The 12014-nt window shown below is 45.7% G+C and overlaps 1 pseudogene; it reads left to right on the forward strand.

The window, feature by feature from the left end:
* The first annotated feature begins 212 nt into the window (after nucleotides 1-212).
* On the forward strand, nucleotides 213-11450 carry LOC122706221 (annotated as a pseudogene).
* The last annotated feature ends 564 nt before the right edge of the window (nucleotides 11451-12014 follow it).

Genomic DNA, 12014 nt, shown 5'->3' on the forward strand with positions numbered 1-12014 from the left:
TCTCTGTCTCCGCTGCACTCCCAAGTCTAGGCCAGAAATAAAAAAGTGCAGAGACTGAAGGCTGATTTCTGCACATCATTGTGGAGATTGCATTCCAACTGTTTTTTTGGGGAAAAAAAAATTAGCTGCTAATATTAAAATCAGTAGATTGTACATAAATATCCAAACTTCTGATTCTATTGAAAACATGGCCAACTGGCCTGCCTTCCAGCATGGTTGAAGTGGAGGAAAGGCTGCTCCCATTGGTCAGGTCTGTGCTGCCCAGGGTCCAGCATGGCCACCTAGTCCTACTATCATTTATCTTGCCTCCAGGGGCCATGAGTTTGTGAGAACTGGACTGCTGGCTCTCTTAAGATAAAGACTACTTTTGTCTTGATCAGCTTTGACTTTGAAGCCTTTAACCCAGAACCCAACACACAGTACTTCCTTGTACATTTGTTGGATGATATAAAATATCTTGTGGATGCATATGACATTTTTTCCAATACTGAAACCACGTAATTGAAGTACTACACTGCCCTAAATCTTTGATGCAGACTGGCATCATAGGTGCCCCTTATCTCTGCCATTTGACCCACTAGCTAAGGCCAGTTGTATGTCCCTGGGCTGTCCCTGAAGTCTTCACTTTGCCATCTGAAAACTTATCCTCCTAGCAATCTCTTCTCCAACAAAGACAGCAATGCATATCTCATGAGGTGGCTAGGAAGATGACATGAAACCATGAATGTTGAATATGGCCCTTAGTATCCATTTTTATGATGTTCTTAGCAGTTTTTTTTTCTTCAAGTAGGCAAGGTTCTAAATCTTCTTAGATGTCTATGCAGTTAGATGTTCTGCACTAACCCACTCCCTCCTTTTCCCTGTAGATGCTCTGTGTGGGTAACATCACCATTGGAACACCCCCTTAGGAATTCCAGGTTATCTTTGACACAGGCTCATCTGACTTGTGGGTACCCTCCCTCTTTTGCACCAGCCCAACTTGTTGTGAGTACAGACACCTGTACTTGGACCATCTTTCATTTGCCCTGCCACCCTGTTTTGCACTCTTGGCCCTGATGACACTCGTTTCTTGACTGCAGCTACACAAGTTAGGTTCAGACATTACAAGTCTTCCACCTTCCGGCCTACCCAAAAGACATTCAGCATTGCATATGGATCTGGGAGCATGAAGGGATTTCTTGCTTATGACACCATTTGGGTAATGTGTAAACAGAAGCTGTGTCAGGACTGCCTATGGAGTGACCATGGCTTGCAAAACAGATGCAGGACCATCTGGCAGGACCCTTCCTAGCCTAACTCCCATAGATATTGGCCATCTTACCCACAGGAATCAATCCCTGGGGAGGCAGTGCCTGTGGTGACACACAAGTAAACAGATTAAGTAACTCAGAGAGTGGCTTGAGGTGTGGACTTGCAGCTTCTCTGCCCATGAGCAGTTCAAGGTTCATTTTGTTGGGAGCGAGAAGAGCGGAAAAAAACACCCACTTTTATATTCTTAGACTGTTCCAGGCACTTTCAGGTAATAATTGTTTTAATCCTGCAACAACCCCACATAGCAGGTGGTCTGATTAGCTCATGAGACATATGAGGAAACAGGTGCAGACAGCAAAGGCTTTGCTGAGGTCACATATATGGTGAACAATGGAGCTAGACCGGCTTTTCAGGACTGCAGTTGCTGTGGGGTGTTTGGGGACAGGATAAAACTGATCTAGGGACCCTCGGGGCAGTCAAGGGCTTTAGGTATCCAGACTGGTAAACTGGAGGCCAGATAAGTCAGGGGCCCTGATAGATGAGTTCTCACTTTAGAGCACAGTTGAGAGTCTAATAAAACCTATGGCCTGCCTCCTCAACACACTTCAGTAGTTCCTCTCTCTCTCTTTCTCTCTCATACCCAAAGTAATACAGACATATCCCCAAAAGTGAATTTCCCAGGCAGTAATTTCATAGATCCCTACAAGCAAGATTGTGTTTTCAGCTTCTGTCTTCCTGGACAGATTCAGAATCCACAGTGCCTTACAGAGAATGCAGTCCATTCCTGTCATTAGGCCACAGTGATGCCAAAGAGAAGGCTACCTTGTTCTCGGCTCATTTTGTCCAGAAGGGGGCACTGATGGGACCTGGCCTGACTCGGTTGCCCAACCTGTACAGAAGCCACGAGGCCAATTTGACTCACTCAGTTGGTGTTTTTCAGAGGGCCAGATGTTATAAAATTCACAGCCTCTCACAAATGGAACCCTAATTCCCCTCCCAGCTTGGTCTAACCATCTGAAGTCCACCAAAGACACAGCCCAAACTCAATTCTTCTCTGAGGATCTAATGACAGTGCACCCCATTCCAGTCCTAGTCCCACTTCACATATCTGTAAGTGGGAATACTCTTCTCTCCCATAGATTGGGGACCTTGTAAGTACTGACCAGCTGATCGGTCTACGTGTGGCAGAATACAGGTGTGAGGGTGTACCTTTGATGGCATCTTGGGCTTGAACTACCCTGAGCTACCCATCTTTGGAGCTATCCCCATCTTTGACAACCTGAAGAATCAAGGTGCCATTTCTTAGCCTGATTTTGCCTTCCACTTGAGTAAGTAAGTTTGATATGGACAATGCCTTTTCTAAATTAGCTGTAAGATGTTTTCAGTTGCACGAAAATTATAGAACACTTGATAAAGAAGTATTCTGAGAGATAATCTAACCCAGGATAACTATAGGCCTAGGGCCATACCTAGCTTCACCACTGGCTTTTATAAATAATGTTTTATTGGAACACAACCATGCTCCTGGGCTCAAGACCAGTAACTTGGTCTAGGGGACTGAGTGAGGAGGAATACTAATGGGAGGCAACAGGAAACAAGTTGGAGGAAAAGGCAATAGGATTTGCCTATGAATTTGATAAGGAAGGAAGGAAAAGGATGGTGGGTAGCTTTCCTTCCTCATTAGCATTTCATGGCAAGCTCAGGACTAGCTACCCAATTTGTAGGAGCCAGTGAAAAATGAAAGTGTGTGACACAAAACAAAAGTGTGGGACCCCTTGTCCACTAAATATTAGGCATTTCAAAACATGGAGAGCAGAGGTGGGTTCCCTTCTGAGTGTGGGGCCCTTTGGACAGTAGAGGTCACAGGCTAGCGGAGCCTAGTCTGGGTGACCTGAACCCACATCCTTAGCACTCCCAGGCCTTGATTTTCTTGAAAAATGACAACCTGGAGAGAGCCAAAGTACTTCAGCAGTCTGTCCTCTGAGGCTGTCTGAGGACTCAGGTCACAGGAGGTCCAGGGCATCTTCAGAAGACATAGTGGGTGGAGCCCAACCAGGTGACTCAGCTTGTAACCTCCTCTGTACCACTCATTAGCCAGTAACCAACCTCAGTCTGGTTCTCAATCGCTCCTAGACTCGATTTCTGCATCTGTAGATGGGGAACTTATTAGGGCCTTGATGGGTGGAGAAGCAAAGCTCTCAGACAGTGCTGTTGTTACTGTCCTCCAAATATCCCCTCCTCTATTCTCTCTACACATGCAGGGCAAAAGGCAGTGTGGTGATGTTTGGTGGGGTGGACCAACACTACTACAAGGGAGAGCTCAACTGGATACCATTGACACAAGCGGGTGACTGGCGTGTACACATGGACCGGTAAGCCTCTCCCTCTGAGGGTCAACCCAAGGGATGCTCCCACTACTATACATGGACACAGGCAGACACACACAAATGGATTCTCAGACACATAGTAACACAGACATATATACCACCCACAACGACACAGAGAGACACACAGCCACATGGAAACACATAAGCAGACACATATAAACATACACGGAGACATGTATAAACATGCATACTAGTCAGAGACACACAGAAACACACACATACATACAAACACACATACAAACAAACACACAAGCACATAGATACACAAACAACCCATGCATTCATAATCACCCCAGTCCTCCTGACCAGCACTCTGACCAGGATCCTCACAGGGTCCAGAGAGGTCTGTGCAGCTGGGAGAGCGTTGCACCCACTGCCCTGTGAGGCGGGGAGCACGGTCAGAGGACTCTGCAGTGTGGTGAACAGGGTCAGGGAGGATTTCACCAGCCTGGACAGCGTTATAAGATGACCAACTGTCCAGGGTTACCTGGGACCAAGCAAGTTCTCAGTACAGATAAATGTAAGTTTAAAAACAGGGTAAGTCCTGAGCAAATGGGGAAAACAGGTCTCCTTCTAGAGAAGCTACTCAGCAGTGGAGAGAGGTTGGCTGCAGTCTTAAGACATGAAAGCAACTAATAAAAAGACACCCCACGTACATGGGCATATACTGGGGCAGGGGCTATAACAGAAAATCAGAAAGGTGGGATCCAGAAGTGACCTGAGGACAAGAGGCAATAACTGAGAGGATTCTGTGTGATACACTCAGACAAAAGCTGACCTGTCTTTTGGAGTTTCTATGTGCTAGTCATGTATTTCCTGGCCAGGGTCTCAAGGTCCGAGCTGGTTGCAGCAGCAGTGCTGGGAGACACCCTCTCACAGAGGAGCCCTTCATTCCCACCACTATGAGAATCTCCTGACCCTGCTAATCTCCATCTTCACCCTGTGGTTGACTGGTTATTTGCAGAGCTCTCTGGATGTTTCTCATTCATTATTTTCATAGTCTTCATTCACTCACTAAACAGAGAAGCGTTGTGCATCCACTGTGTGCCAGGCACTTTAGGGAGGCAATGAGAATAAAACTCGCCCTCACATCTAAGAAGGCAGATGCACGGAAGTGACACACACTCATAATGAATTGTGACTTTGGTACATGCTAGACGTGAGGAAGGGTCTACAGAGAGTGTCAAGAAGGGAGGCTGATAAATACCGGGGGAAAGACTTCCCTGAAACCATATCAGTTAAGCTGGAATCTGGAAGATAAGAAAAAATTTGTTTCTTCAAAGGGGAGGGGACTCTTCTAGGAAGGAAAACCAGCTTGTGTCAAGGTACAAAAGATCCTGGTGTACTCAAGTACTGCATTCAGGGATGTCAAGGAAGATGCCGTGTCAAGAGAAAGGGAAAAGATTCAGGGTAAGAGACAAAGGGCTGTTTAGGAGACAGTCGGGAAGGGGGCAGCTCTGGGGAGACTCAGAGTGACCTTGATGCCTGCTTTGTTCCACTGTCTCTCAGCATCTCCATGAAAAGACAGGTTAACTGCTTGTTCTGGAACCTGCGAGGCTCTTGTGGACACCGGGGCATCACTGACCCTTGGCTCAAGAAGACTGATCAATAACATCCAGGAGCTCATCAGTGCCTCGCCACGGGGTTCCGAGGTGGAGGCTCATGCCCCAGGATCACTCCCAGTCTCCACACACAACAATGATCCCCAGGGCCAACCTCTCTCCCTCTCTCTCTAATAGCACTACGTTTCATATTTTGTGGTCAATAACCTGCCCTCTATTATCTTCAACCATCAATGGCATCAACTACCCCCAGTGCCAGCTCGAGCCTACATCCTCGAGGTGAGGGGAGGACCCTGAGGGGTGGTTCTCAAATAGGGACTCAAAATAACCCTTGGTCTGCTGCTGGGAGGAGGCCGCCCTCTGCAGGCCATCTCTCACTATTGCAGATGCTGCTGAGCCCTGTGGCTGGGCCAGAACCTCCCACAACACCAACCATTTGAGAGTAAAGGCCCGTTTGGGACACTGATCATCCCGAAATAAATGCGGAGACGCCACACCATGCTGGCATGGTGGGAGTCTCAACGAGAGAGGAACACTAAGGTCCTCAGTGTTCAAGGAGCTTCAGTTCAAAATGAAACTTCAGATGCATGAACCCGGGAAGTCAGCGCTAGCAGTCCCTGAAATAGGCCACGTGACAAGGAGAATGGCTGGGGACAGTCCCAGTGTGCTGTCTCAACACAGGGAATAACACTCTCCCTCCCCTTCTCGCAGTTTTCCTGGTTTGGATGATAAATTACATGGTCAGCCTAGTTCTCGGCTAACACCTTCCCCTTGCTCTGGCCAAGTGATGCCTTTGTGAGTTTGGATACCTGACCCCTCTGTGGGGAGGTTGGATGCTAAGGTGAATAAAGAGTGCATGGTGACTGCTCAGCCCCGGCACAGGGTGGAGGCTTCATGTCAGCTCCCTGTGGGAGTTCAGAGCAGGCTGATGGGCTCAAACAAGGCTTTGAGGAACAGAGGGAATTTCAGGAATTCTAAAACCACAAACTCATGGAGCCATATGGAGGGTTGCTTGGTTCTAGGCAACACTGCACTGGATTCCATGCAAATGGCATCCCAAGGTGCTCTGCATTGGGGCACTGGGGACTTACTAGGGGTGATGACGTCTACGGACTGACTGGTGGGAATGGGGAACCAGAGTAAGTTACCCAATCAAGCCTGGAGTGGCCAAAGAGGGTGAGTGTGGGCTGAAGGAGGTTTCCCAGAGCTCCTGAGTTAAGTTTTCAAGAATGTGTTGTGGGCACTGCTATATTTAAGATGCATAACCAACAACGAGTTACTGTGTAGCACAGGCAACTCCGCTCAGTTATATGACAGCCTGGATGGGAGGGGTATCTCTGGGACCAGGATACACGGATTCATATGGTTGAGTCACTTTATTGTCCACCTGAAACCCAGAATATTGTTTATCAGCTATATTCCAATACAAAATAAAGTTTTTTTTTAAATAAAGTACGGATTGTGGGGATGCAGGAGGAGAACCGGCATTCTCTGCAGAGAAAACAAGGAGCAGGAGTCAGGAGGAAAGAGACAGGGAGTGAGGAGAACCAGGGGACACTCTTGTTCTTTTCTAAAAATTGTGTTGAAGTGTGGCTGATCTTCAGTGTCGCCTTAAGTTCTGCTGCACAGCAAAGTGACTCAGTTATACACATAAAAAATATATATTCTTTTTCTTATTCTCTTTCATGTGGTTTATCACTGGACATTGAATATAGTTCCTTATGCTCTACATTAGGACTTAGTTTTTTTAACATTCCTTGTTTCCCCAACTCCCAGTTCTCCCCTCCCCCACACCCTTCCTCATGGCAACTGCATGTACAGGCCCTTTTTGGTTTTGGATGAGCTCTCACATATCCCCTGCTAAAAGGAAAATCCTTTGATACTTACCAAAAGAGGGAAATAAAACCAAGAATTGTGCTGGGTCTGGATATTTGTGGGAGTCGCATGTAAGGGCTCAGGCTGACTAGTGTGTGTCTCTGACTCCCTCAGGATTCTAGAGGCCACTGCCATACCACCTTTAAAGAGCACACAGTGAGTACATCTACAGAGACGTGGATCCTGGGTGACGTCTTCCTGAGACTGCATTTCTCAGTCTTTGATCGAGGAAATGACAGGGTTGGCCCGGCACAGGCAGTGTACATGCTTGGAGTGGCACAGGAATCAGTACGGCCGCCCCTAAGAAACACTCACTCACACTTAGGGCACTCCTGCCCAGGATGCTGGTGAACTGTAACTGGTGGTCTGCACACCCTATTCTCAGTAAAGAATAAAGGGTTTCACTCATCATGGTGTTGAAACAAATGGGTGCGTATGTTTGTGCCTGGGAGTTGTACAAAGATCGGGAAGGATCTGGAACAAAGTCTGAATCACAGTAAAGGGGAGACAACTGCAACCGGCTTGGAAGAATGGGGAGATTCATTGAAATGTTTCTGGGAATCAAGGACAAACGACTGAGAGCAAATATAAGGATCTCAGTGACTGGACCCAAGAAATCATAGGTCATCATATTTCTCTTTCTAACCTTCACTCTTCTTTGAGGGTCTTAGCCTGACAACTTTCTTCCTTAAGGCTTCTACACCTAGTGAGGGAGTCCAAGCTACCTGCTCTAGGGTTTTTTGTCTTGAAGGAATCTCCAATAAGGAAAAAGATTGCAGACATCAGACTTCAAGTGTGTTCCCTGAATGACCCACCTCAGACCACATGTACAGCCCCAGATCAGCCATCCTGGCAGATGGCTTTACATGGTCATTGGTCCTGACCCAGAGGACACACATGATTCTCAGTTTCCTCCAGAACTTCATGACTGAAGCTTGGGAGAGGCAGACCCAAGGATAGCGACTGGGGGATGGTCTAGGCCATGGAAGTGTTTGTGTTGACCCACCAACTCCACCACCTCCTCATTCAGAGGAATTCTAAGGGGTAATGATATAGACACTCTTCTTCCCATCTCAGAGGTACTTATCACTGGGCTTCTCCTCCAGAGGAGTTTGGGTGAGGTACTTCATGCAGAGCTGGTTCCCTTTTGTGATCACACCCCAGTCACCAGCTCTCTGCCACATATGCCTGCTCTGTCCTTTCCAGTCCTACTTGGTAAGTGGTGGTCCCAGTGGATTCCTGAGCCATCCTCCTCCTCCAGGGTCCAAAATGCTCCTTCCTTGGCCTTCAATGATGCAGGGGAGAATGCAACACTTGTTTCAGGGGGCCCAGGGTACACAGAGCCTTCAGCCTTTCTGAGCTTCCTCCTCTGGAGCTACAAACTCTTTGCTTGGAGCTGCCATGGTTAGGCACTTTTGCTGTGGAAGCATCCATTCTTTCCACCTGGAGGCCCTCAATAGATGCCTCAGCTGAGACAGCAGGGGTCAGAGGTTGATTTCCTTTCAGATTGACTGGTTTCATCCCCTTGTTGTATAAGGGACTCTCAAGAATCTTCTCAAGCACCACAGTTCAGAAGCTCAATTCTTTGGCATTCACCCTGTCTTATGGTCCAGATCTCACATCTGTACATGATTACTGGAAAATCCATAGTTTTGACACTAAAGACCTCTGTAGCAACGTGTGTCTCTGCTTTTTAATACACTGTGCAGGCTTTTCATAGCTTTTCTTCCTTCCAAGGAGCAAGTGTGTTTTAAGTTTGTGGCTGCAAACAAGGTCCATAGTGATTTTGGAGCCCAAGAAAATAAACTCTGCCACCGTTTCCACTTTTCCCTCATCGATATGCCATGAAGTGGTGGGACTGGATGCCATGAATGGGGAGTATCTTTTTGTGAATAGTTTTTTGAATCTTGAGTTTTAAGCCAGTATTTTCATCTCCTCTCCTCATCGAGAGGGTCTTTAGTTCTTTGCTTTCTGCTATTAGGGTGGTGTCATCTTCATATCTGTGGATGTTGATACTTCTCCCAGCAATATTGATTCCAGCTTGGAATTATCCAGACTAGCATATTGAATGATGCATCCTACATATAAGTTAAATAACCAGAGTGACAATCTACACCTTGTCATGCTCCTTTCCCAATTTTAAATCTTTCAGTTGTTCCGTATCTGATTCTAACTGCTGCTATTTGACCTACATACAGACTTTTCACGAGAAAGGTAAGGTGATATAGTACTCCCATTTCTTTAAGAATTTTCCACAGTTTGTTCTGGTCCACACAGTGAAAGGATTTAGCATAGTCAGTGAAGCAGATGAAAATGTATTTCTGGGATTCCCTTGCTTTTTCTATGATCCAATGGATGTTGGCAATTTGATCTCAAACCACTTTGTATATCTGGAAGTTCTCAGTTCATGTACTGTAGAAGCTTAGCTTGAAGGATTTTGAGCATTACCTTGCTAGCAAGTGAGATGAACGCAATTGCATGATAGGTTGAACATTCTTTGAAATTTCCTTTCTTTTGGATTGGAATGAAAACTGACCTTTTCCAGCACCATGGCCATGGCTGAGTTTTCCAAATTTGCTGACATATTGAATGCAGCACTTTTACAGCCTCATTCTATAGGATTTTTAAACACCTCAGCTGGAATTCCATCACCTTCCCTAGCTTTGCTTGTAGTGATGCTTCCTAATGCCCACTTGACTTCATGCTTTAGTATATCTGGCTTTATGTGAGTGACCCCCGCATCTTCCCTGTCCTGGTCATTATGACCATTTTTGTATAGTGCTTCTGTGCATTCTTGCCACCTTTTCTTAATCTATCTTCTTTCTGTTAGGTCATTGACTTTTCTGTCCTTAATTGTGATCAAGTTTGCTTGATGTGTTCCTCTGGTTTCTCCATTTTTTTTGAAGAGATCTATACTCTTTAAAATTAAGTTGTTTCCCAGTAAACTTGCACTGTTCACTTACGAAGGCTTTTCTTATCTCTCCTTGCTATTCACTGGAAGTCTGCATTTCATTGGGTATATCTTTCCCTTTCTCCTTTGCTGTTCACTTCTCTTATTTTCTAAGCTGTTTTTAAGGCCTCCTCAGGCAACCACTTTGCCTGCTTGCATTTGTTTTTCTTGGGAGTGGTTTCAGTGACCACCTCCCATACAGTGTTACAAACCTCCATCCATAGTTCTTCAGGCTACCAGACCTAATCCACTGAATCTATTTTTCATCTCCACTATATAATCATAAGGGATTTGATTCAGGTCATAGCTGAATGTTCTAGTAGTTTTCTTTACTTTCTCCAATTTAAGCCTGAATATTGCTTGTTTCTGCCTAAACATTGGTTGCAGATCACCACCCACCACTCCCAGTGGGTGTGGAGCAAAAACACACAATCTGAGAACTGTTATCCTGGGTTTGTGCTTGGCTTTTCACATACTTAGCTGTGTGACCTTGATCAAGTCCCTTAACCTCAGTTGTCTCATCTGGAAAATTGGCACCATGATGATAATCCCACCTTCTAGATTGCATGTGTGCCTGCAAAGAACAAGTGGCCCTGAGAGGGCTTTCTGGGTTCCTGAGTCTGGAACAAATATGAATTATCCTCCCACCCAGAGAGAAGGGAATCTTCTGTTTAGAGGTTATGGCTGCCATCCCCAAGGCTAAATATAGATTCAAGCCAAATGACCTCTATTTCTGAACCATGACACAGAACCCTGACTGAGCCAATGCCTCTGTTTTCTGGGTTCCCATAGGAGCTAATGATTACTTTCTCAGATTAATCCCTTCCTCAGCTTTACCAGTCAGCCTTTCCTTGTCAACTACTTCTCCCCTGAAATCACACTGAAAGGAAAGCCAAAAAGGCTTTTGGTCTCTTGTCAGTTTCCCACATCACCAGCATAGCAACAAGTATCTGCTATGGCTACTAGTCATAGCATCAACTATGGCAACCTGTACAGTCCAATATATGCCTATTAAATGAAACTGCCCCATTTGGCCTTTCATGTTTAAATTACCTACAATTGCCTTAGAAACCTTCCTATGCTTGCTGTTTAACAACAAAATATGTGTGGACCTCATCTAGTTTTCTTTCCCAAGCATGATTCCAACCATGCAATGAAGCAACCAGACACTGAGTCATCTAACTACCCAAAGGAATTGACAAAAGCAAACCAACCATCCTGCATTTCTCACTTGCCCTACAACAGCACTGAAGTGATCTGCTGAAACAATCTGATACATTGGTATGTACACTCCAGAAGGGACACTTTTTCTGGATTCGTTCCACCTAGTGCAGAATGTTTACCACATGCCTCGTCCTCCAGCAGCTGGTCACCTGGTTTTTGCAGACTCAGCCCAATCCATATTCCTTCTACATCCCTCAGTAAAATCTAGAGAACAAACTGAGCCAAAGTTCTCACTCCTGCAGAAAACATTTTTTTGTTTGTTTGTTTTTTTCAGAAAACATTGTTTGGTAACACATTCAAAATCTTGTGTTCCTTGTCTTGGATTCAAGGGCCTGCACCAGAGGATGGGAAGCCTCCCCTTCCACCTAAATCTTTCACCACTCCCACCAGGGCCACAGGCTTGACTGGACCCTCTGTTCTCATTGGTATTGCTCAGTTGCTAAGTCATGTCAGATTCCTTGTGATTACATGTATGGAAACAGAATAGGCTTCCCTGGCTTTCACTGTTTTGTGGAGTTTCCTCAAACTCATGTCCATTGAGTGAGTGATGCCAAATCACCATTTCATCCTTTTGACCCCTCGCCTGCTGCCCACAAAATTTCCCAGCATCAGGGTATCTTCCAATGAGCTGGCTCTTTACATCAGGTGGCCTAAGTGTTGGAGCTTCATCTTCAACATCAGTCCTTCCATTGATTATTGCTCTACCACTTCCAAAACAAAACTCATGTTTCCAATCACAGAACAATATTGAGCATTGATAAAGTT

Source organism: Cervus elaphus, chromosome 2 (genome assembly GCF_910594005.1).
Source record: "Cervus elaphus chromosome 2, mCerEla1.1, whole genome shotgun sequence".
Lineage (NCBI taxonomy): Eukaryota > Metazoa > Chordata > Mammalia > Artiodactyla > Cervidae > Cervus > Cervus elaphus.